This window comes from Peromyscus leucopus, chromosome 1 (genome assembly GCF_004664715.2).
Source record: "Peromyscus leucopus breed LL Stock chromosome 1, UCI_PerLeu_2.1, whole genome shotgun sequence".
In the NCBI taxonomy this organism is placed as follows: domain Eukaryota; kingdom Metazoa; phylum Chordata; class Mammalia; order Rodentia; family Cricetidae; genus Peromyscus; species Peromyscus leucopus.
The window spans coordinates 128824611-128848745 of NC_051063.1; the positions used below are offsets into that span (position 1 = coordinate 128824611).

At 42.7% G+C, this 24135-nt stretch overlaps 1 protein-coding gene across 1 annotated transcript in view; it reads right to left on the reverse strand.

The window, feature by feature from the left end:
• Gabrg3 (gamma-aminobutyric acid type A receptor subunit gamma3) overlaps positions 1–24135 on the reverse strand; it is a 602977-nt gene that overhangs the window by 364642 nt on the left and 214200 nt on the right. The window lies entirely within an intron of this gene.

Genomic DNA, 24135 nt, shown 5'->3' on the forward strand with positions numbered 1-24135 from the left:
AAAAAGATTAGGATTTCTTCCCACATGGCACATGCCCACTAAACATACACACTATGTATATGAACCAAAGTCCTCCAGTGATGTTCTGATAAAATGCCCAATCTTTTGAGAAACATTGGCATTGAGTCTTTGACCTTTTTCCAGCTCTTGTCCATAAAGTGGAATTTTTCCCTAATAGATTATCTTGTCTTCTATTACTATATATGCATCTGTTTACATTTTTTTGTTCAAAGACCCAAGAACCTGGAAATCTCACTGAACCCTGATGGACACCTGTAACTATGAATAGAGAAGGGACCAAACATTTGCCTCTCCGAGCAAACGAGGTCAGCCAAGTGGGCATTTTTGAGGATGCACATGTAGCTTGAGTTTTTCTGCCTTGCCCACATTCAGGACAAATCCTTGTCACCCGCCAGTCCCACAGCCGCTCAGACCCAACCAAGTAAACACAGAAACTTATATTGCTTTCAAACTGTATGGCCGTGGCAGGCTTCTTGTTAACTGTTCCTTTACCTTAAATTAACCATTTCTTTTTATCTATGCCTTGCCACGTGGCTTGTGGCTCCCGGCACCTTCACATGCTTCTTGTCATAGCGGCAGCTGCAGCATCTCTGGTCATGGCGGCGGCTGCAGCATCTCTGGTCATTGCGGCGGCTGCAGCAAGTCCTTCTGCCCTCCTGTCCTTTTATTTCTCCTGTTAGTCCCGCCTATCTTTCCTGCCTAACCACGGCCGATCAGGTTTTATTTATTAACCAATCAGAACAACTTGACATACAGACCATCCCCCAGCACAGCCAAGTGCAGACCATCTCAAACACCTGCACTCAGGCCCATGGTCCTAATCATCCTCTATACGGACCTGCTGGGCAACGCCACAAGGAACCCAAGAAGGGCTCCCACAGGACATACAGAACATCCCACAGCATGCACAGGTCAAAGGATGTTTCTCCAGACTGCACCAATATTGCCCCTTCTCTTCTGTAGCCCCTCCCCTTGGCTGTTTCTTGATGGGTGGTCCATGGCTAAGTTATATCCACCATGGGAAAGAACAAACATTGTAGCTGCTGCACTCCAGGAAGCTTCTCCCAGGGTCTCAGCTGCATGACACATGCACATTTCAAAATGCTTTGAAATGATAGTATCACTCATAAGAGAAATCCATTGCACAATGGTCACAATTCACTAACAGGACAAGCCATAAAGTCTGATAAAGATTTCATTCCTAATTAAGCTAAAAACATCCTCAAAGAAATATCAACTTAGTAACTGAAGGAGTCCAACCTCACTACCAATGGGCTCCAGTTTGAAAAATGCTTCCTCTCCTCTCCTTTCCAGGATTAACATCAGACTTAGGTGAGGGGAAGGAAGAGAAGGAGGAGGAGAAACCTGTGCAGCTCGCTTACTATGGAGCTAGGTTTAAAATCTATTAACATATTCAATCCTTGTTGCAACCCTAGGAAGAAGGTGTTAGGATGACTTACAATTTATAGATGAGACAAGTTTGGAGATGCAAATTGGATGAACAAAGGCCACTGAGCATGTGCGTGGCTCAAGTAAGTGGATTGGTCCCCCGAAACCCATGGCTGCAGAGTCATATGCTTGCCAACAGGGTGATGGCCATCTTTGGGAATTTCTTCAGGAAGAATGTAGCAACCATGCTTGTGGTTATATGAGGCTTGGTTTTGTAAAATAATATACATTTTAGTTCATTTTTCTACCAACAACATACTTCCGGAGCTAGACAGTACAGAAGTGGCTGATTGCAGAGGACCTGTGTGCTCCTTCAATGCTTATCTCTTCTGGTTAATGGAAGAGCAAAGAAAAGGGAGGCATGGAGGCTGTCTTCAATACTATTCTACTGCTGTGGAGACACCATGACTAAGGCATCTGATAGAAAAAAAGGAGTTGACTGGGGACTCAGTTCCAGAGGGTAAGTCCATGATCACCATGGTGGGGAGCATGGCGGCAAGAAGGCAGGCATGGTTTGGGGCAGTAGCTAAGAGCTCACATCTAGATCCACAAGCAAGAGGCAGAGGGAGAACTAACTGGGAATGGTAAGGGCTTCTGTTACAGCTCTCTAGAGCTCTTTCCACTTCTATGCTTCCCTGAACAGCAAAGAGCTGATTTATAGAATGTCAGAGGGAAAAACATCATAATTAAAACTGAAATAACTTTGCATATGTAGGTAGTTATGAAATATAACAGTTGACAGAATATGCATTTCACATTGTATGCAATCATTTCTCAGTTATATAAGACATCACAGCCCTTAACTGGGACAAAATTTAAACTCAATCTTTTCTTATTGTTATTTTCATAAGCTGTGCAAGAGCTGTATTATGTAGCCATTCCCCAGACCTAAACTTTCCTTTATCTATCAATGTCTTGGTTCAGGGCCCCTTAGCTCATGATTTGGATAGGTTCTGATATATATTGTTAAAACAAACAAACAAACAAAAAAACAAAATTACCAACTCTGGTTCCTTGAGTTCCATATGCCATTATAGGATGAATGTCCATGTCCCCAACACAGCCCTGCTTTACATTATGTACTTATCACTTGTGAGTCCTTGAGTTCCATTCCCAAGCACATACATATGTAAATAAATAAAATCCTTATGCCCCACAAGATGGTGGTGTATGGAGGTAGGGAGATGGAGAAAGAACTGGGTGTTAAGGCTGGGATTAATGTCTGGCAAAGCAGAAAAGAGAGGTGGGAGACCCTCTGTTGGCCATGTGCAGACATAGTAAGGTTACCTCTACAAACCAAAAGTCAGCCTCCATCTAGCCCAAACAGGCTGACACACTGATATTGAACTTCTGACTCCGGAATGATGGAAAATTCAGGTTTGCTGCCTAAGCTTCCTAGTCCAGGAGGTTTCACTACAGTAGCACAAGATGAACAGGGTAGAAATCCTGTTGACATTTATTTTACTAGCAAGCATCAATTGTAAAAAGTAATTTAAAAAACGAATTTGCTGGGCAGCAGTGGTGCACACCTTTAATCCCAGCACTCGGGAGGCAGAGCAAGGTGGATCTCTGTGAGTTCGAGGCCAGTCTGGTCTACAAAGCAAGATCCAGGACAGGCACCAAAACTGCACGGAGAAACCCTGTCTTGAAAAACCAAAATAAAACCAACCAAACAAACAAAGAAACAAATTTAAAGAAAAGGACTGACTAACAGACAGGTATGTAAGCACACAGGAAGAGAAGGCCTAGTCCCTGCTCAGCAGCTTTCTTCCCCTACCTCTTGTTTTGCCTTTAGGAAAGGAATGTCTAACCAATGGCAACAGCTTTCACTGATGATGTTCAACAGAAAACCATTTGGATTCATAGAGGAGTTGAGAACAAAATTCACTTGACAAAGGAGAATAACCAATCACCTATCTCTTCCAGATCTTCTTGTCTATTATCCCCCAAAATAATGGTCGGAGAATTCCTTAGAATATTTGCACAGTCTTAGACTATAAACTGTGATGTCTCAGATTTCCTCCAAAGCAGGCAATCCTCACTGGTGTATTCTGCTCTTTTCCTTGATCCACTTCATAACAACCTTTATTTGTCACCCCATTCCTATCTTGAATGGCTTCTGCTTACAAGGCCATTGCTTCTCCAGTGAAGCAGGCAAGAGGCAGCAGGTAGACTAGGCACATGCCCAAGTACTCAGACCTCACCTACCTCCAGTAAATTTCAGGTAAGCCCCAGGGAGAAAATGGGTCACTTTACGCACATATTCAATTCAATACATAGCTCATTCACTTTCATTTTACTGGGTTATTTTAAGTTTACAGAATCTGCCCTCAATTCATATACCAGGTTGCTAAGCACCATTTCTAAACACATAGACCAAATTATGGCATGCAGTTTACTGTAACAATATTGGATCTTACTGCATCTAACACAGTACAACTGTTATAATAAGGCAGCTAACTGTTTCCATTTTCCCTAGAAAATTAATCTGAAATTGTTCCAATTCTTATAGATTGCTTTCCTTTTACATATTAAAAACTTACTTTCACTTATACCATAAGAGGTCTGGTGCAATTGATTGTGCAGTTAGAGTTATTGTCTCCTACGATGAATATTTGATATTTGTGTGAGACACTCTTATGAACAGCAGGAAGTCAAGGGAAACATTATAATTTCCCCATAAATAATGTCTATTATGCTAAAAAGAACTAACATATTTTTCAATGTTCAGGGGATTGGACCATTCTATTTTTCATATAACTGTGGAGTCAGTAAAAAGTAGATATTCTTTGTCTAGTAACCAAAGTATGAAATTGTCATCACATCAAGCAAATGGATTGAGAAAAGAAGGAAATGGCGATGAGTATAACCACTCTATCTTCAGCTCCACACATGAACTCTCAGAATTCCTCAATGGGAACCTTCACTGGTGTTTCTCTTCTCCAAAGACCACTAAAGAAAGAGACAGTCTGAGAGACAGATTCCAAAGGAGCCTGGAGAGAATGGGGCAGGCAGCCACCTGCAAGCCAGGGAGCAACACATGAGAAGACACTGGTCCCGCTGATAGCTCCACACCAGGGAGAAATTATATTCCTTTAAGGAAAAAAAATGGCAAGACACCAAATTTCCACTTTCCAACTCCCATTGGAGATGACAACAAGCGCAATGACTTTGGGAAATCACTGCTCACTTCCTCACTGGCTGAAATCTCAGAGTACTAGAGGTAGCTCAGCAAGAAGAAGCTCTTTACCCAAGCATGGTGAGCTGAGCTTGATCTCAGAACTCATGAGAAAGTCCAGGCATGGTGCCATGCACATAAATCCCAGCACTGGATCCATGGAGTTCATGGGCCATAGTGAGTGAGCCTGTCTCAACAAAACAAAGAACAATACCCAAGGTTGACCTCTGGCTCCAACATATGTGCACATACGTGTGTACACATACACATGCATATACCTATTTAAAAGAATAATAAAATAACCTTGGAATGGGACCAATAATCATCATCTGTCTCTAAACTACTCTTCTAAGTTTTTATCTGACAAAACTTAGAGCAGGTGAACCTCAAAGACTATTCCAAGAAGAAAAAAAAAGGTAATCAAGCTGTTTCCAGTATTATCAGAAAAATTCTCTGCCTTGTGGATTGCCTCTGCAATTGTCACTTAACTACATCTTTCTGTTATTCATAAAGCACAGAACACATACAGTTAGGTTGTCATTAAGAATGTTTTATCATACTGTTCAGAAAAAATGTTTTTTAATATTTCTTCCTTATTTATTTATTTCATTAAGCAATTTTTTCCATTCATTTTACACACTTACCAGAGATCCCCCTCTTCCCTCCTCCCACCACCGCCCCTCCCCCCCAGTTTCCTCCTCGTAACCCACCCCCCACTCCTCCCCACAAGAAGGCAAGGCCTCCCATGGGGAGGCACATCCAGTAGAGGCAAGTCCAACCCCCCCCCCAAGGCTGCCTGAAAAGTCTCATCATAGGTTGTGGGCTCCAAAAAGCCCGCTCATGCACCAGGGGTAGATTCTGATCCTACCACCAGGGGGCTCCCCAAGCAGATCAGGCTACACAACTGTCTCTCCATACAGAGGGCCTAGACCAGTCCCATGCAGACTCCATAGCCACTGATGCAACTTTCATGAGTCCCACTAGGTTGGTTTGGTCATCTCTGCAGGTTTCCCCATCATGATCTTGATACATTGCTCATAGAATCCCTCTTCTCTCTCTTTGACTGGACTCCTGGAGTTCTGCCTGGTATTTGGCTGTGCATCTGCTTCCATCAGTCATTGGAAAAAAGCTCTGTGATGACAGTTAGGGTATTCCCTGGTCTGGTCACTGGTGTAAGCCAGTTCAGTTCAGGCACCCTCCCCACTAATTCTAGTAGTCCAAGCTGGGGTCATCCTTGGAGATTCCTGGGAACTTCCCTAGCACCCGGTTTCTCTCTATCCACATGATATCTCCCTCTACCATGGTATCTCTCAGAAAAATGTTTTAAAAAACAAAATAACTGTATACATGGGTGCATGTGTGTGGGTGTATGTGGGGATGTATGTGCGTACGGTATGTATGCTTGTGGAGATCAGAGGTCAACCTTGGGTGCTGTTCTTAAGAAGGCACCTGGCTAGTTTTATGAGACAGGATCTCTTGTTACTGTAACTGGCCCAGCAGGCTAGGCTAGCTGGCTAGAAAGCTCGGAGGGTCCACCTGCTCCACCTCTCTGACACTGGCAATTCAAGTGTGAGTCACAACGCGGGGCTTTGTACGTGGCTTCTAGGGATCAAACTCAGCATGTATCATGCTTGCAAGGCAAGCATGCCACTGACTGAATTTTTTCCACATCCTCCTACTCCCAACATAAGAACCAAAGTAAAGTAAAAATTTGCTGTTACATTTGTTTAAACACTTGTCTGTATTCACATGCCATCACACATGTGTAGAGGTCAGAGAACAACTTGCAGGAATGGGTTCTCTTCTTCTACCATGTAGCTTCCAGGGATCAAACAGCGTTCAGGTTTGGTGGCACGCAGCTCATTATCCACTGAGCAATATTGTCAGTACAAAGCCAAAATAACTTTGAATATTCTTTGTTTATCATAAAAGTACATGGAACACCTTCTGTATTGACCTTCTGCCACCAGGAAGTGCCGCTACCATCCTCATCAAAGATGCTTGTATTTACAGCAAATGGAGACCATCTCAGAAAACTTCAACTGGACACAAGGCAGAGAGCCATGCATCTTAGAGAGTCCAGCCCGAATGGAACATCTACAATCCAACTCCTGCACCTAAGTCTCAGGGAACATCACAGAAGAGGAGGCAGGAAGACTGTGAGAGCCAGAGAACCAGGGGATCTGCTGCGAGACTGTGTCTCCTAGAAGTGGCCACCTAAACAAGAACTGAACAGTGACAATATCGATAGGCATAATGCAGAAGGGGAGAAATCTCTCCATGATCCCGCCCACAGACAAGAAACTACCAGCAACTCACAACTGGTGAGGGAGGAAGAGTTAGACTCTGCCAGGGAAGAGCCCCCTAATGGGTTATCTCATACAAAGTGGTCAGCCCTGAAGCCTTGAATACACAAACAACAAAAATGGATTCAGCAGATTGGCCCCACTCTCTTTGTGTATGTGTGTGTGTGTGTGTGTGTGTGTGTGTGTGTGTGTGTGTGTAATAACAATAAAGGAAAAAGATGTCATTAATTAGAGATAGTGTAGTGGAATGGGAGAGGTTAGAGGGAGGAGGCATGCAAGGGACTGAAGGGAGGAAATAGAAGGCAGGAGGTGACAAAATTGTATTTTAATTTAAAAATATATCTAAAACATGAATGTAACACCAATGTGTATATATAGCAGACTTGGATATTTGATGCATCAAGTAGAATACATGTATGAAAGATCTCTTTGTTTCTTAAATTATCTTTAGTGTTAGGAAAACATAGATACATTTTAATGTTTTTAAGTTGGCTCCATCACTTAAGATACTGCCTAAAAACAACACTCACTACTCCAAAAGCCAAAACACAGACTCAGGATTTGGCTGCTCAGCAACCCACTACAGAGCACAGCCCACTATAGACCACAGCCCACTAGAGAGCACAGCCCACTACAGAGCACAGCCCACTACAGAGCACAGCCCACTACAGAGCACAGCCCACTACAGAGCACAGCCCACTACAGAGCACAGCCCACTACAGAGCACAGCCCAATACAGAGGAGCACAGCCCACTACAGAGCACAGCCCAATACAGAGCACAGCCCACTACAGAGCACAGCCCAATACAGAGCATAGCCCACTACAGAGCACAGCCCAATACAGAGCACAGCCCACTACAGAGCACAGCCCAATACAGAGCATAGCCACTCAGAGCACAGCCCAATACAGGGCACAACCCACTACAGGGCACAACCCACTACAGGGCACAACCCACTACAGAGCACAGCCCAATACAGGGCACAGCCCACGACAGAGCACAGCCCACTACAGAGCACAGCCCACTACAGAGGAGCACAGCCCACTACAGAGCACAGCCCAATACAGAGCACAGCTCACTACAGAGCACAGACCACTATAGACCACAGCGCACTACAGAGCACAGCCCACTACAGGGCACAACCCACTACAGAGCACAGCCCAATACAGGGCACAACCCACTACAGGGCACAACCCACTACAGGGCACAACCCACTACAGAGCACAGCCCAATACAGGGCACAACCCACTACAGGGCACAACCCACTACAGAGCACAACCCACTACAGAGCACAGCCCAATACAGAGCACAGCCCACTACAGAGCATAGCCACTCAGAGCACTTGCAGCCACTTACTAATGACATGCTACATCACAGCATAGAAACTTTGATTTTTGATTTGTAATATTTATTTTTAAGACACTTTAAGCTTTTGAGGTTTAAGCTATTTGATGGCTTAATGCCCAAAGTGAAAAATAAAAAGTAACATCATGAAAAGACCTATTAGCAAACACATTAAACCTCAGCATTTTGGTGGGTGGATTGTGATCTCAGTTCAGCCTGGGCTATAGAACAAATATCTTGAACTGAAACAAACAAACAAACAAACAAACAAGCATATAAACAAAGGGGTGGAAGGAAGAATAGGACAGAGGGACAGAAAGGACACCACAAGTGGAAGCATTATCACAAAGATGGCATGCTGCTGTGCAAGCATGGGCCCCTCCCATGGACCCACTGTCACGTTGGGAGCCTGGTATGCCTGCTTCATTTTGAATCTATCTCCCTTGCTCTGGGTTAGACTGCTACTTGCCTCTGCCTAAGCACACTGGTTATTCAAGGATTGTCTGTCTGACCAACTCCCTCATCCCCTTTATGGCTGAAGGCAGACATATGCCATTGCATCAGAACTACAAATGTATTCTAGGAACAGCAGAGCATCAGAACAGGCCACCTCTCCAAATGAGGTAAATCATAAATGATGGAGAGGCTGACACGTAGAGCAGATGGAGCCATCTCCTGAGAAATAGCTTGTCCCCTCAAGCATAAGGACTTCTTCAGGCCATCTTAATAACTAGAACTGAGACAGTGTTAAACCAGACTATATCCTGCCCAGGACTGCTTAATTGTACATATCATTTACCTTAATTTTTCTTTTATTTAAACCAAATAAAAAGTTCATGGGAGTTCTTTAAAGACAAATTTGGGGTGACATGACCCCTTTATTTTCTCCTCCTCCTCGATGTGTTGATTAAATCTCCTCTCTGTGTTTCATCTTGCCATCTCTTTAATTGGTGTATTGGGACCAGTGGCCAAGCCTTGTCTGTGAGGGCTGCTGGAGCTGTGGGTTTTGCCCTAAGACTTTGAGCAACAATCCCAAAAAGGGTGTGATAATGATTTCCTCCTCTTCAATGGCTGAGGAAATCTATTTGTCCAAAATACAAACAAAGAGTTTAAAGGAAAGTATACAAATCTATACAAATAGAGGTTACACAAGCCAAGCTTCAATTTGCACACAGAGTACTTACTTAAAAGGAAAAACAGTTTATAAGGCAGAAAACAAGGAGAAAAGTACAAATAACTACTTAGTCTCCACTTTTAGCACTTGTGAGTGCCTCAGAATTCATTCTCTGGACTCTGATAATAAAAAGATCAATAATGTGAATGGGTAGACGAAACCACTTAAAAGTTAGTTAATCTTCAGATCAAGTTTAGGGAATAGCCATCACACTGCAGTTGGTGTAACTGTAATTTGATTTGATTGGATTTTATTTGATTTATGGCCAAGCTGGGGAACATGAGTCCTCTCCAATGAAAGGCCAAAGATATCCATCACAACGGATATTTAGTTTATACTGAAATGTTTTATTTATCTGTGAAAACACATTAAATGTTCATCCTTTGGGTATAATGACTTCCAAGTCTATGCAAACAGAATCAGAAGCATTAGTTGTGGTACGAGCAGATCATGCAGCTTATCATAGCTGTGAGAAATAATCTGTTGGAAGTGTATAATTCTCCACGGAATTGGTCCAGCACCTATTGTCTTTTCCCCAACAACTATAATAGAAAGCTCCCTTAACATTGGGTAAAACTGAATTTCCCATTTCCTTGTCGGAATGTACGTGTGTCAAGCTCCTGCACCGACTCACCCTAAAATGATGTTGAAAGTTGTAAAATAAACCCCCCCCTTAAGTTGCTCATCACAGCCACAAAAAAGAAGCTAAGAGAATGGCTAAAGTTAACATGGGGAAAGGAAGATCATCACCCCTTCAATTGGGTCTCTGCTACAGTGTAGACATGCTTTCAGTATGCTCCTCCACTCCGAGAATACATGGAGTATAAGTTTGGTTCACAAGACCAACATCTTAAGGTTACTGGAGGGACCAACAGTATGGCTCAGCAGGTTAAAAGCACCTGATATGTGATAGGATATGTGAGTTTGATCCCGGAACCTCACATGATAGGGAGAGAAATGGCTCCCACTAACTGTCCTTCAATCTCTACACATACACACACACACACACACACACACACACACACACACACGCACACACGCACACACGCACACACACAAACACACACACACAGAGTCACACAGACAGACAGACAGACACACACACACACACACCATGGCACTTACACACAGATACATAAGTATAAAAATAATTTAATGGGCTAACGTGGTTCTCATGGTCTCTGAGTTAGTTCTCCACAGAGTGAATCATTGTAAGAGTTAACAGGAGCCAAAGTCACTCCCTGGCTTCCCATAGAGATGTGATCTCTTCCCTTGCTGTAGGCTGAACCAATGGGATGATGCTTGCATGTGGCCTTCTAATTCTAAAACTGAGAACTAACCAAATCTTTTTTCTTCATAAGGTAGACTAGAGTTTGGAGGAAGATAATATAGCCTTAGGAGAGAGAAATCTGCTTTTCTATTTCTTTCTAGTTGACTCTATTTCCTGAGCCAAGTTCATTTTCTTATAAGAGATTAAAACAAGAGTGTAAGATAAGACTTTATAACCCAAAGGGCACAGTGCTCAACAATAATCTTCAGATATACTTCTATCATCATCTTTCAGAGGGTGGAAAAGTTACAGGCCAGAACTGAGTCTGGGGGCACACCCATTATGATCATCAGGCCCCTGAGTCTAATGACAACAGACCAGGGAGATGTGGACAGCATAGCAGTAGAGGCAATTTATTAAGAATAAAGGCATTCCCCGGGTGGAGGTAGGCCAGTGAGCTGGGAAAAGACTGCAGATTACAGTCCTTTGTAGGTTGTTTAAGTAGCATCACTTTCTCCAGCCTTTGTATATTGAAGCTTTTCTGAGGCATGCTCTGTTTAGTTACATGTAGTCCCGGTTGAGTAGAGTGTCCAGTCAACCACTTCTTTCATAGTTTGATGTGAATCCTCCCCCCAACTCCATATTCCTAAGAGGGGTGTCTGGTGGGGCAGAAGAGTCATGGAAGCTGTATCACTCACTCCATGACCTAGACACACACTCCTTGAAAACAAAGGCCCCCACACTGTGTTTCCATGCAGAAAAATATCTGCTAGCTTCTCTAAAGCATTGGGCACTAAAAGGCAGGCTGACTAGAGTCAATAGAGGATGTGTACCTACTTCTCATGAATAGCCCTGCCTAGGGCACCTGAGCTCCTGCCTGATTGCAGCCCGGTAGTGGCTCCAGGAGTTAAGCAATAGGACTCCACCACTCCTCCAGAGTAGGAGCACAAGGCTCAGTACCCGTTGCATGCTTGCTATTCTTGATCCACCCACTGCCAACCCTAAGCCTACAGGCCTTGGATGTCTTAGCACTGACTCAGAATTACTTCTGTCTGTCTGTCTGTCTCTCTCTCTCTATTTATCTATCTATCTATCTATCTATCTATCTATCTATCTATCTATCTATCTCTATCTCTATCTCTATCTCTCTGTTTTCTTTTGGTTTATTTGAGACAGGGTTTCTCTGTGTGGTTTTGCGCCTTTCCTGGAACTCACTCTGTAGCTCAGGATGGCCTGGAACTCACAGAGATCCGCCTGGCTGGCTCTGCCTCCCGAGTGCTGGGATTAAAAGCGTGCACCACCACCACCTGGCAGAATTACTTTTCATATATGTCCCCTGCAGCACCCAACATCGAACTGTGTGAAGTCCTCTTCTTGGGGCACCACTGGACCTTCTGCAGCTCTTGATTACAGCCTTCATCTCTTATTTTTCTGGACTCACACTCACCAATTTAGGCACTAGATTATATTCATGTCATTCTTTCCATGCTTGTACCTGCATTCTGTCTACTTCTAGGGAAAATAAAACACAAGTAGTCATAAGTTCCCCAACTACCACGGAGTTAGCCAATCAGCCTTAGTCATCGGCTCAAGCCTTTCCTGTGCACTAAAGATCCATCCAGTAGAGCTCTCTCAGGATATTCCCCTTCAGTCGACCATCCAAGACCCCATTCAGCCAGCAAGTCCAAGTCAGTGGTATTCCAAGTGCTCCAAGACCATCACAGGTGTCACAGACCTTTCGGGGATGATTCCCAATTCGTTTTATCAGACATACCACATCCAAAACATCCTTTCCAGGAATTATGATTACATAGCACTGGGTAAACAGATGAAGGCTCCCACACTTGCTTCTTCATCCCTTCAAGTGGCACACTTGCTTGGTAGATGGACAGTATGACTTCTAAGTCTAGCATTTCACTTAGATTCTTCTTCTAAAGTTAGGAGGTACAGACAGAAGATTTGCAATAAACCTTTATATACACACCAGTGTATTCCAATGTCAGGAGTAAAGTCTTCAGATTACATAATTTGGCAGAAAGCTGGACCACAAAGTCGAAGAAGCTTCCTTTCCAAAGGGAAGCTATGATTCTGCTCCACCCTGGGAAGGACAGGTGAAGACAGCTTTCCAATATTACCATTTTTAAATTAAAATTATGAAAGCCTATAACAACCTGAAGATAATAAAACCAGACAAAGAAGAATAAAACATTTGGTTATTATTGACTTAATAAATGTGTTGTTGGAGGTTTTTGTTCTTTTTTTGGGGGGGGCACCCAGCTCCCAAATAAATCACACACAGAGGCTTATTCTTAATTATCAATGCCTGGCCTTAGCTTGTCTTGGTTTCTTGCCAGCTTTTCTTCATTTATCTCGTCTACCTTTTGCCTCTGGCTTTTCCTGTTCTCTTACTTCTATAAATCTTACTCTTACTCTGTGGTTTGCTGTGTAGCTGGGTGGCTGGCCCCTGGAATGCTTCTCCTTCTCTGGCTCCCAGATCTTCCAATCTCTCCTCCCAGTTTTCACCTTCTATATATACTCTCTGCCTGACAGCCCTGTCTATCCTTTCTCCTGCCTTGCTATTGACCAGTTCTTTATTAGATCATCAGGTGTTTAACACAGGCACAGTAACACAGGTTCACAGAATTAAACAAATGCAACATAATCAAAAGTAACACACCTTAAAATAACATTCTACTACATAAATGTGATTGTGTTGGTCAGTCTTCCATAGATGTTACAAAATAACTTATATAAACCAATTTTTAAAAATGAAAGGCTTGTTTGGCTCACAGCTTTTGCAGTTTGAGTCCATGGTCAGTCAGCTCTGTTGTCAGTGGTGGGCAGAAGGTCATGTGATGATAGATAGAGGACAAGAGCTCAGTGCATGGTGATAGGGAAGGGAAAAAAGTGAAAGAGGTTGGAGTTCCAGTATCCCCTTGGAGGGCACTGACTAATGACTTAACTTCCTATCCCTAGAGAACCACATGTTCATCCTATTGACTTTTGGGCCATTCATGATCTGAATTATAGTAGTAGTGGTGGACATACCATTGAGGAAAAAAAGAAAGGTCTTAGTTATCATTCAGCAGAGTGGGTAAGGCTTCCTGGAAGAGAGAACTGACCTGTCATTCATGACTCAGAGTTTAGGTCATTGCCAGAAAATGTTCAGCTTTTCTGCTGGGAGGAAATGTCATTTTGAATGATTCCTGGAGAAATAGCTCAGAAGTGCTTTGTCTCTTGGATGGAAAAGGAGATTCACTAAGCATCAATGCTATGTTTAAATTTATTAATGGCACAATAACACTCACTTGGTTCTAGTACTGTAGATGACTAAGAATCGCTGTCTTATGTGGATAAATGCGTCAATGATTTCTTTTTAATCACAATACTAAAAGTGGTTATTAGGTAGTAAGATAGTGAATCCTTTTTAAATATTCTTTTTTTATTTTTTGAGAACTTTATACATAAGTACTGTATTTACATCATTTCTACCCCTCCATCTCCCCATTCCAACTCCTTCCACGTCCCTCTTTCTAACTCTTGACTTTTTCTTCTCTAATTATTATATAATCACACACACATACACACACACACACACACACACACACACACACATACACACACATAACTTACTGAGTTGATCTAGTGTTACTCACACATACTTGTGTTTAAGGCTGACCACTTGGGATTGAATAGACTCTCAGCGGTTCCTCTCTAGAGAGAACGTTTTCTCCTTCTCTCTGTAGCCCTGACTTCCTCTAGCTCTTCATCTAGTGATGGGGCCTTGTGAAACTTCTCCCATCCACATTGGCATGTCAGCTGGTATTGTCACGATACAGTTCTTTAGGCAACCACATTACTGAAATTCCCTGGTTCAGCATCCTAGTTATCTAGAAGAAACCACTCACTATAGGCATCCTGGTTCTCTGACTCTTACAATCTCTGCTCCCCTTCTTCCACAATGTTTCTAGAGCAGTAGGTGTAGGGGTCGCATCTGTAAATGGACCAATTATGGTGCAGTTGTGGACATAAGAATGAGTATTCTGAATACAGCTGGACATTATATTGTATGAGGAAAACTGCAGTGGTAGATTCTTCTCCTGTCACAGGTAGTTGGCTAGTATAGTACCAGGCATAAAAATTCCCTCCTACTCAGTGGGCTTTAAGTCTACTCAGACAGTTGTTAGTTGTTGTCTTAGTTACTTTTCTATGGCTGTGGAGAGACATCATGGCCAAAGAAACTTAGAAAGCATTTAGTTGTAGGGGTACAGTTCCAGGGGGTTAGAACCCATGACCTTCATGGCAGGGAGCATGGCAGTAAGCAGGCAGGTATGATGCCAGAGCAGAAGTTGAGAGATTACATCCTGCTTCACAAACATAAAGTAGAGAGAAAGCCAACAGAAAATGGTGTGGGCTTTTGAAACCTCAAAGCCTACATCTAGTGACATACCTCCTCCAACAAGGTGACTCCTCCTAATCCTTCTCAAAGAGTTCCACACAGAGGACCAACCATTCAAATACAGAATCCTATGGAAGCCATTCTCACTCAAAACACCATATTCTGCTCCCTAGCTCCCATAAGCTTACTGCCATATCATAATGCAAAATGTATTTAGTCCAACTTCAAAAGTCCCCAGTCTTTCACAGGCTCATACTTTAAAATCCAAAGGCAATCTCTAAATTATAAACTCCTACAAAATCAAAACCAAATTACATACTTCCAGCATACAGTGGCACAGAATATACATACCATTACAAAAGGCAATGATAGAAGGATAGTGAAGAAATACTGAAACTAAGTACGACTGAAAAACTCAGCAGGGAAAACTCCAAATTGTGTAGCTCTGTCCAATGTTAAATGCTTGGATGGCTCAGTCCCGCTAGCTTTGATGACTGCAATACACTTCTCTCTCTTTGGCTGGTTCTACTCCCTGTATGTAGCTCTCCTTGGCAGACATCCCAAGACTCTGGCATCTCCAACTTCTTGGGGTCTCCAACACAATCCAGGATATGCGTTTACAGCCTCATGCAATGGTGTCTCTGGAACTTCATGCAGGGACTTCCCTGTCCCATGTCTGGCCTCAGTGGCTTTCCTTAACTACAGAGGAAGATTCCATCGTCCCTTTACTCTTGTGTAGTTCATGACTCTAATGCCAGAAACACATGGCCAAAGTTGCCAAGTCTAGCTGCTGGCTTGGAGTAGAGTCTGGGACCCTCTTGGTACTATATTTGCATAAGCTTTGATTTGTTGATGCTTTTCTTTTTTCCATAAACTTCCCTTTTTACAAGTTGGATGTTTAGCTAGATGAGGTCTTATGCTGAGTGTACCATTTTCTTTATTCCATTTAGTATCAGGGCTTCCCCTTTCTCTTTCACCACATGCCATGTTCCAACATTAAGTTTCCTGGTACTCTTTTTCTCCTTAAATGGTACATTTTATATTTCTTTTTGCCTTGTTTGCTAACTTTCACTATAGACTTGCATAAGAGTGATCACTAATGACCATGTGACACAGTCAATATTGGTTGTCTTGAAATTTCCTCTGCCAATGAATTCAGTCCAAAACTCTTCAATAGACTTCCAGGGCATAAAGCAACTATATTCTTTGACAAAATTTCACAAGAATGGTCTCTAGTCCAGTTGTTAACTTTGTTCCTCTCAAACCTCTTGAGCAGGACCTCCATAGTCCACATTTCTCTCAGCTCTACTGTCTTACACGCTCTTACCAGAATGGACTTTTAAGCCCCACTTAGAGCCATTTAACCAATCTATTAGTCCAAAGTGCCACAGTCTTCTACATTCCTCCAAAAAACAGGCCAGGCCTGTCACAGCAATATCGCACTTCTGGTACCAACTTTTACTTTAGCTACATTTCTATTGCTATGAAGTGACATCATGACAAAGACAATTCTTATAAAAGAAAGCATTTAATTGGCAGCTTACAGACAGGTGGTCATGGTGCTGGAACAGTCGCTAAGAGCATACATCCTAATCCACAAACAGAAAGGAGAAAGAGACAGATACAGAGAGAGAGAAGAATGGACAGCTGAATTCGAAAACATCAACAATTTCCAGAATTTAAAATCCTGAATCATGACATGACACTAGTGGAATTCAGGTGTTTCTGGTATATAGACTGCTCTCACCCAATGTGAGGTTGAAACTGTTGACCTTGTGTACATCCTGCTTTACAAATGAGTCTGTCAGATACGCTAAGCCTATAGGCTGAAGATGATGCCCCAACAATGCGGAGAAACCTCAGATGACTGTCCAAGCAGCTGGCTGTTTCTGTCAACTCACAATTTTTTGGAAGTTGCTTGCATGTACTTCCTGTTTTCATTTTTGTTAGCTAATATTATTTCTTTCTTGGGTCTCTGAGGGAGTTGAAGATTAGTTAGTTATAGTTGAAGATTAATTAGGATAGAAAGTGAATTAGATACAATAGGATAGATAATGGAATTATTTTCTCTGAATTTGTCAAATACAAATGAACTAGACATTGTTTAGGTATTTATTACTTGTATATATTGTATATAGTTATTGTACTTTTATATATAGTTTTTCTTATGTTAGTTATAAGCTTTTTCCTTTTTCCTTTTTATTAAAATAGAAAAGGGGAAATGTGGTGATATTTTATTTGTATTAAAATGTTATTTGTAGGTTAATAAATAAAGTTGCCTGGGGGTCAGAGTTATTAGAAAGCCATAGGAAAGCCGGGCGGTGATGGCGTAAGCTTGTAATCTCAGCACTCGGTAGGCAGAGCTAGGTAAGTCTTTGTGTGTTCAGGGATACAGCCAGCATTGAATACACATGCCTTTAATCTCAATATCAACCATAGAAGACCTGGAGGTCTATACAGACAGGCAGTGATGAGGCGGTCATGTGGTTGGGTTTACAATCAATGAGAAGGCAGAACAGAAAGTCTATAAAAGACTTTAACACAGGAAGTAGCTCTCTTTCAGGGAGTTAGAGACCACCACAGGAGGAACAGTAAGGTTTTAGCTCTTAGCTCTGACCTCTTGGCTTTCTTCTTTGCATTGGTTTTGTGTTTCTTATTTAATAAGACAGTTGGTTACATCTACATGAGAGAGAGAGGGGAGAGAGGAAGAGGGAGAGAGGGAGAGAGAGAGAGAGAGAGAGAGAGAGAGAGAGAGATGGAGGGAGAGGGAGAGGGAGGAGAGGGAGGGAGAGGGAGAGGAGAGGAGAGGGAGGAGAGGGAGAGGGAGAGGGTGAGGGAGAGGGAGAGGGAGAGGGAGAGGGAGAGAGAGAACAAACTAACTGGGAATTGCATGGGATTTTGAAGTCTCAAAGTTCACCCCTAGTAACACAGTTCCTCTAATAAGGCTACACCCAGCGTCCTTCCAAACAGATCCACAAAGCATTAAGTTTTTTGAACCTATGGGGGCCATTCTCATTCAAATATCATAATTATCACAAGATGGAGATGTCATTGTTGCACCATGTGTAGATCTTGCCAGCCTGATTATTGTTTTGTTTCACAGGCTTTACAGCTGGGTAGGACCACTGATTGCTTTTCTCCTTTGACAGCTTATGTAGCTCCTTTGATGCTACAAGAACTAGTTCTCAGGCAGGAGGCTTCCAGGTCAACTCCAGCTTCATTACAAGTCCTGTGCCAGACATGAATGTCTTCACCAACAGGATCTTATCATCAAGTTCTACAAGGTAACCAATGACAGCTTACATTGCATGGAAAGTCTCTTAGACCCACCCCTCCACTCCTGACCAAAACTCAAAGAGAAGATTTCCAGGCTTGGCGGCACTGAAGTTTTTCTTATTCTATGGCTCTTGAGCAAGGACATTATCACCCTGTGTGGAGTAATAAAACATTATTTTTCTCCTATTTTAACTTTCAGTAATACATTTCTATTAATTTTGTAAGCGGGGAGAAAAAGCTTTTAATATAACTGTTCTCAGATTTCCACAGAATATTCAAAACATTTTCATTGTTCATAAGAGAATTTTATTAAGTTGTCTCTATATACTTATATACTATGTACGTATATACTATAACAATACAAATGGAGCCTGGTATGGGAGTATATACACATTCCAGCACTTGGGAGGCAGAGGTAGACAGAGTTTATGAGTTTGAATCTAGTCTAGTTTACAAAGCAAGTTTCTTCCAGTCAGGAACTATATATATATACATACACATACATATGTATGTATGTAGATACACACACACACACACACACACACACAAAACACACATAAAACAAAACAAAACAAAAGAATAAATGAAAATATCTTTAAAAATGTACTAGACATTATTATTTTTCTTTTTTAGGGTTTCTATTGTTGTGGTAAAACACCAGGGACAAAAGCAACATGGGAGGAATGGGTTTAGGTCATCTTCCAACTCTCAGGTCATACTCCATTATCCAGGGAAGGCAGAGCAATAACTCAAGGCAGGAACCTACAGGCAGGAACTTACACAGAAGCCATGGAGGAATGCTGCATACTGACTTGCTACTTCAGGCTTTGTTCAGCCTTCTTTCATATACGATCCAAAATCACCTGTCCAGGATGGCATTTCCCACAGTGAACTGGGCCCCCCACATCAATCTTAATCATGAAAATGCATTGCAGATTTACTTACAGGCAGAACTTAGGGGGGCATTTTCTCAATTGAGAGACCATCTTCCCAAGTAACTCTAGCTTGTATAAAGTTGACATTAAACTAAACAGGACAGTCCTCAAACTATTCATGTTTCATGCTTTTAAAAAGGATAAACCATGACTTTTCATGACTCTAAGTCCAACCTTATGAAAGTAAGTAAGAAATGACAAAAAGTGCAACCAATGAGAGAAACATGGCAAGCTACCTAAGTAGGCAGCTGTTAGTGTTCAGATCTATGCTGGGCTCTGGGTCTCCAGACAGAAGGATTCAAACTGTGTGCAGAAAATCAGTGTGGTGACTTCACAGTTCAGGCACTCTGGAAAGTCTGGATCAGGACAGTGTGGCCACGGCCAAGGTCCTGCACTAGCATCTTGGGGACATCACTGTGTATATAGCCAAGGTCAGAAAACTGTGGGCTATGATCTATAAAAGGGCATAGTAAACATCCAACCACAAAGCAAACACCCCCCCCCCTTAACACACACACACACACACACACACACACACACACACACACACACACTATTACCCTTCAGGGCATCAAGACCTTAGTTGCACTCAGGGGCGTGCAGTGCAGATCAAGTTTACACTGGCAGTCTGTGTTCCTGCAGTATAAGTGCTTGCAATGTGAAGATGACGCTCTCCACCAATACAGGAATTAAACACTTTCATTGGGGTTTTTGCTGCAAGTTCCAGCACAAAATTTAAGGGAAAAGGTAAATCTGGTAGGCATCATATTACTAATAATTAAAATAGACACTCAGGCATGCTATTTGCCTTCCAGGCAATCTTTTAAGTACTCTGGATTTAGTTGAAAGCATCCATGCAGAGTGCTTCATGAGCTCCATTTTACATGTGGGGGACCTGATACATACAGTGAAAATGCAACCAGGATCCCTGTCCCTGCACCTCCTATAGACTTCTTTAATTGTAGCTCCTCAGTTGGGAGGGGAGTGTGATCTTGAAACAGAATGTCTAAAGTATAGTCCTAAGAATTCTCCAGCTGAAGAATGAGCTGGATATTTGGGATTAGCTAAACTTCCCTGAGAAGAAAATAAGCCTGGCAGAAAGGGGGATTGAAGGACATCTGCATTTCAAAGGCAGTATGAACAGATTTTTAGAGAGATTTTAGAACCCCCCCCCAACCATCTGCTATCCTCAAATCCAATGGATTCAGTCATGCAGCCCATTTAGGACAATCACAAACCTCCAAGTGTCCATCATTCCTCCAAAAAGAAGAGGAAACAGCATTGCAGGCACTTGCCATCTCTATAGGCAAGGTCATTTATGAACCCAAGAAACAGAGCTGAAAAGAATATTTTGGGAAGCTAAAATAGGCACAGATTGGTGGTTAAATACACACTGGAGGAAGGGGCAAGGGTGATTCAAACATTCTAGAAACTAGCTACTTGGTATAACCAGACAAAAATGATAGAATTGCCTAGAAATGGCATGGAAGTCCAAGGTTTGATAGATAAGCGTGAGTCTCCCAGCATTCTGTGTGTGCCCAGGAGGAAGTTGTTTCTACAGCAGAGTGAGGTCAGCACTCTAGAATATGGAAATCCTCTGGGTCTCCAGAACAAAGCCTTAGCAGACACTCACCCCCGTGTTCACTTCTGTTTCATTTCTGTTCTTGTTTCATCATTTGCTCAATGCTTTTTAAAATCATGTGATCAATTCTTGATAAGCTTTGTGATTTAAAGATACCAAGTAAAACAATGCCAACTAAGAACATACCAGAGAGTAGTCTCTGTTCAGCTTTTTCTTCAAGCAAATGTAGAGAACAGACCCATACTTCTCTGAAGAGCTGTAGGCTTCCCACCAGGGAGCAAGGTGAAGCCTAAATAAAGGTTATGGAAGAAATAAGCCTTCTGTGTCTCCTAGGAGGCAAGATGTCCTCCATGGCTTCATATGACGTTAGTGATATATTCAATGGAAGGTCTCATCTAATTATGGCATGTTCAGATTCCCTTTAGTGAATCATGGAAGTCTGAGTATGTAGCCTCCCTAGATGTGATTCATTAGATAGTTCTCAATATTTGTTTAATAAAATATCAACAGGAAAGAGAGGGAGGGACAAGAAGAGATAGATAGGTAGATAGATGATAGATAGATAGATAGATAGATAGATAGATAGATAGATAGATAGACAGATGAGAACAATTTGAGTTTTATGAAGCTAAAGGGTTGAATGTTGCCTTACAGAAAATGCACTGCCAATGTTTGATCACAGGCTGCTGAGGACAAGAACACTTGGAAACACAGTAGAGTAACCAGTATCTCTGCTGGTGATGAGCATATCCCAAGAAATACTGCTTAATTACAGAATGCTTAAAGAAGGACTGATTTGGTTGATACATTTGTGAGGAAAATTCTTTGGGACAAGTTCTTATTATGTAGTTCAGGCTGGCCTATAACTCCTAATGTAGAGCAGGCTAGCCACAATCTCATAGAGATCCACCTGCCTCTGTCTAATGAGTGGTGGGATTAAAGGCAGGCTGTGTCTGGCTTTTGAAAAATCTATCTTAACAAATATTAATCATGGGACAGGGCTTTATAAACAATGCAAGGATGGGATAGGTAATATGCTCTTTCTATCATTCTATCTTTTCTTGGTTGAGTTTGCAAGGCTACACTGCTGAATTTAAGTGAGAAAAAAATGGGTCATGCCCTCCAATCAGGGGGGGAAGGGGGCTTCAGTCAATCATGCCTTGGATACTAGGACAGAAAAGACCCTCCCACAGTCCTACTGAGCACTGAGTTTCCAAGTACGGGTTCTTTCCCAGTCTCAGAGACCCTGGCCTTGGCTCCCATCCTCTTTCCTCTGCTGCCATGGGGTCTATTTGCTGTTCACCCTCCTCCTCTCAGCATACACTGTCGAAAGAGATAGAATAACCTGACCCATAGGAGGAGCCCCTCTGAGATGTGGCCCATGGCAGGCTTCTAGGGTGTGCCCCATAACAACCCAGGAAGGAGAGAACTGTCAGGCCATCTTCCTGACATTAGATCATCCATACTGCAGAAGGGTTTGCTTTCCCCACTCCTGCTATCTATCACTTGTATCTTGGCTGTCCTCCAGAGGCCAATGCTGAAGGCTTGTCTGCAGCCTATAGTGCTATCCTGAGGTGGTGCTTAGTGGAAAGATGTTATGTCATTGGGGGCATCCTTGAAGGAGACATTGAGAACACTGACCCTTGCTTTCCCCTGTCTTTCCCTTCCCAGTCACTATAAGAGAAACAGCATCCCCTCCCCACCTCCTTCCACCATCGTGTGCTACATTACTACTGGATCAATAGCAATGCGGCCATGGCCAATGGACAGAAACTTCAAACCATAAGCCTAAACAAGCTTCTCCATTTCAGTTCACTGTCTCCCTCTCCAGAGCAGTAGGTCCCTTTGTAGAACACAGTGATGTCTGAATGAATGCCGCCTGATCATGATACTTGATATTTTCTTTCTTTCTTTCTTTCTTTCTTTCTTTCTTTCTTTCTTTCTTTCTTTCTTTCTTTCTTTCTTTCTTTCTTTCTTTCTCTCTCTCTCTCTCTCTCTCTCTCTCTCTCTCTCTCTTCTTTTTTCTTTCTTTCTTTCTTTTTTTTTTTTTTCGAGACAGGGTTTCTCTGTGTAGCTTTGCACCTTTTCCTGGAACTCACTTGGTAGCCCAGGCTGGCCTCGAACTCACAGAGATCCGCCTGCCTCTGCCTCCCGAGTGCTGGGATTAAAGGCATATGCCACTACCGCCCGGCTGATACTTGATATTTTCACATTCCCATATGCACAAGCCCCTGTGTTATGACCAGGAGGGTGATGAAACATCTCCTCCTAATGCCTCTGCCCCCTTTACACCATAGCCTGAAGCATCCTGAAGGTCACCAGCCCAGCCAGGTGAAGTCTTTCATTTCTAGAGTCTGAGGTAAAGACAGGAAGGACATGGAGATGGGGAGCTTGTATGGAAAGGAAGGGGAGGACAGGTCTCTTAGCATCGTGATACATATTGGTGGATAAGAAGAAACTACGGACACCAGTTTCTCAGCTATGGGAGCATAGGTTTCTTGGAATGAACTGATCAAAAGGAAGGAATTTAAAGACTCATAGATGACATTGGCAGGACAGAAAAGTAACCCAGCACAAGAGTTCTCCACTTTTCTTGGAGAACTAGGGCCAGGCAGTTGACTTTCAGGAAGTTGTTCTGAAATCCTGGAGTTCATCTGTTTGAGAAGACCCTGAGGGATGGAACAGACTAAGGAGTCTCGCTGTCACAGATTCACTTCCGAAATGCCTGGGCAAGAGCTGTACCTTGCAATGCAGCTGTTACCCACCTTCCTCTCTGTGGCCCAGGTAATTCCACAAGTGAACCTGGTTCAGAGGAGGCAGGGCTGGAGCAGCAGCCTCTGTGAGATTATCTGTCTCTAGTGGGTTTTGCTCATTACAGATCCTTAGCTCTTGCTCTCAATATTTCTCAACACTCATCTTGCTCCTCAGTGTATGGTGGACCCCGTGGTTTGTGTTTCATGACGTGCTTACAAGGGGAGCCTGCACCCACATTCATATGAAGTTGTTCATAGCTGGTCTCTACCTCTTCACCTCATGGCACCTGTAGCATGGCCCACTTTTTTGCATCATCTGTAATGTGCTATGCCACCACTGTGCCACATTAACATGGCAAGAAAACAGAGGTGTGTGTATAATCTCTTTGACACAGTACATGTTTGTCCCAGTGAGCACTCTAAGATCACAGAGCCAAATGTAAATGTGA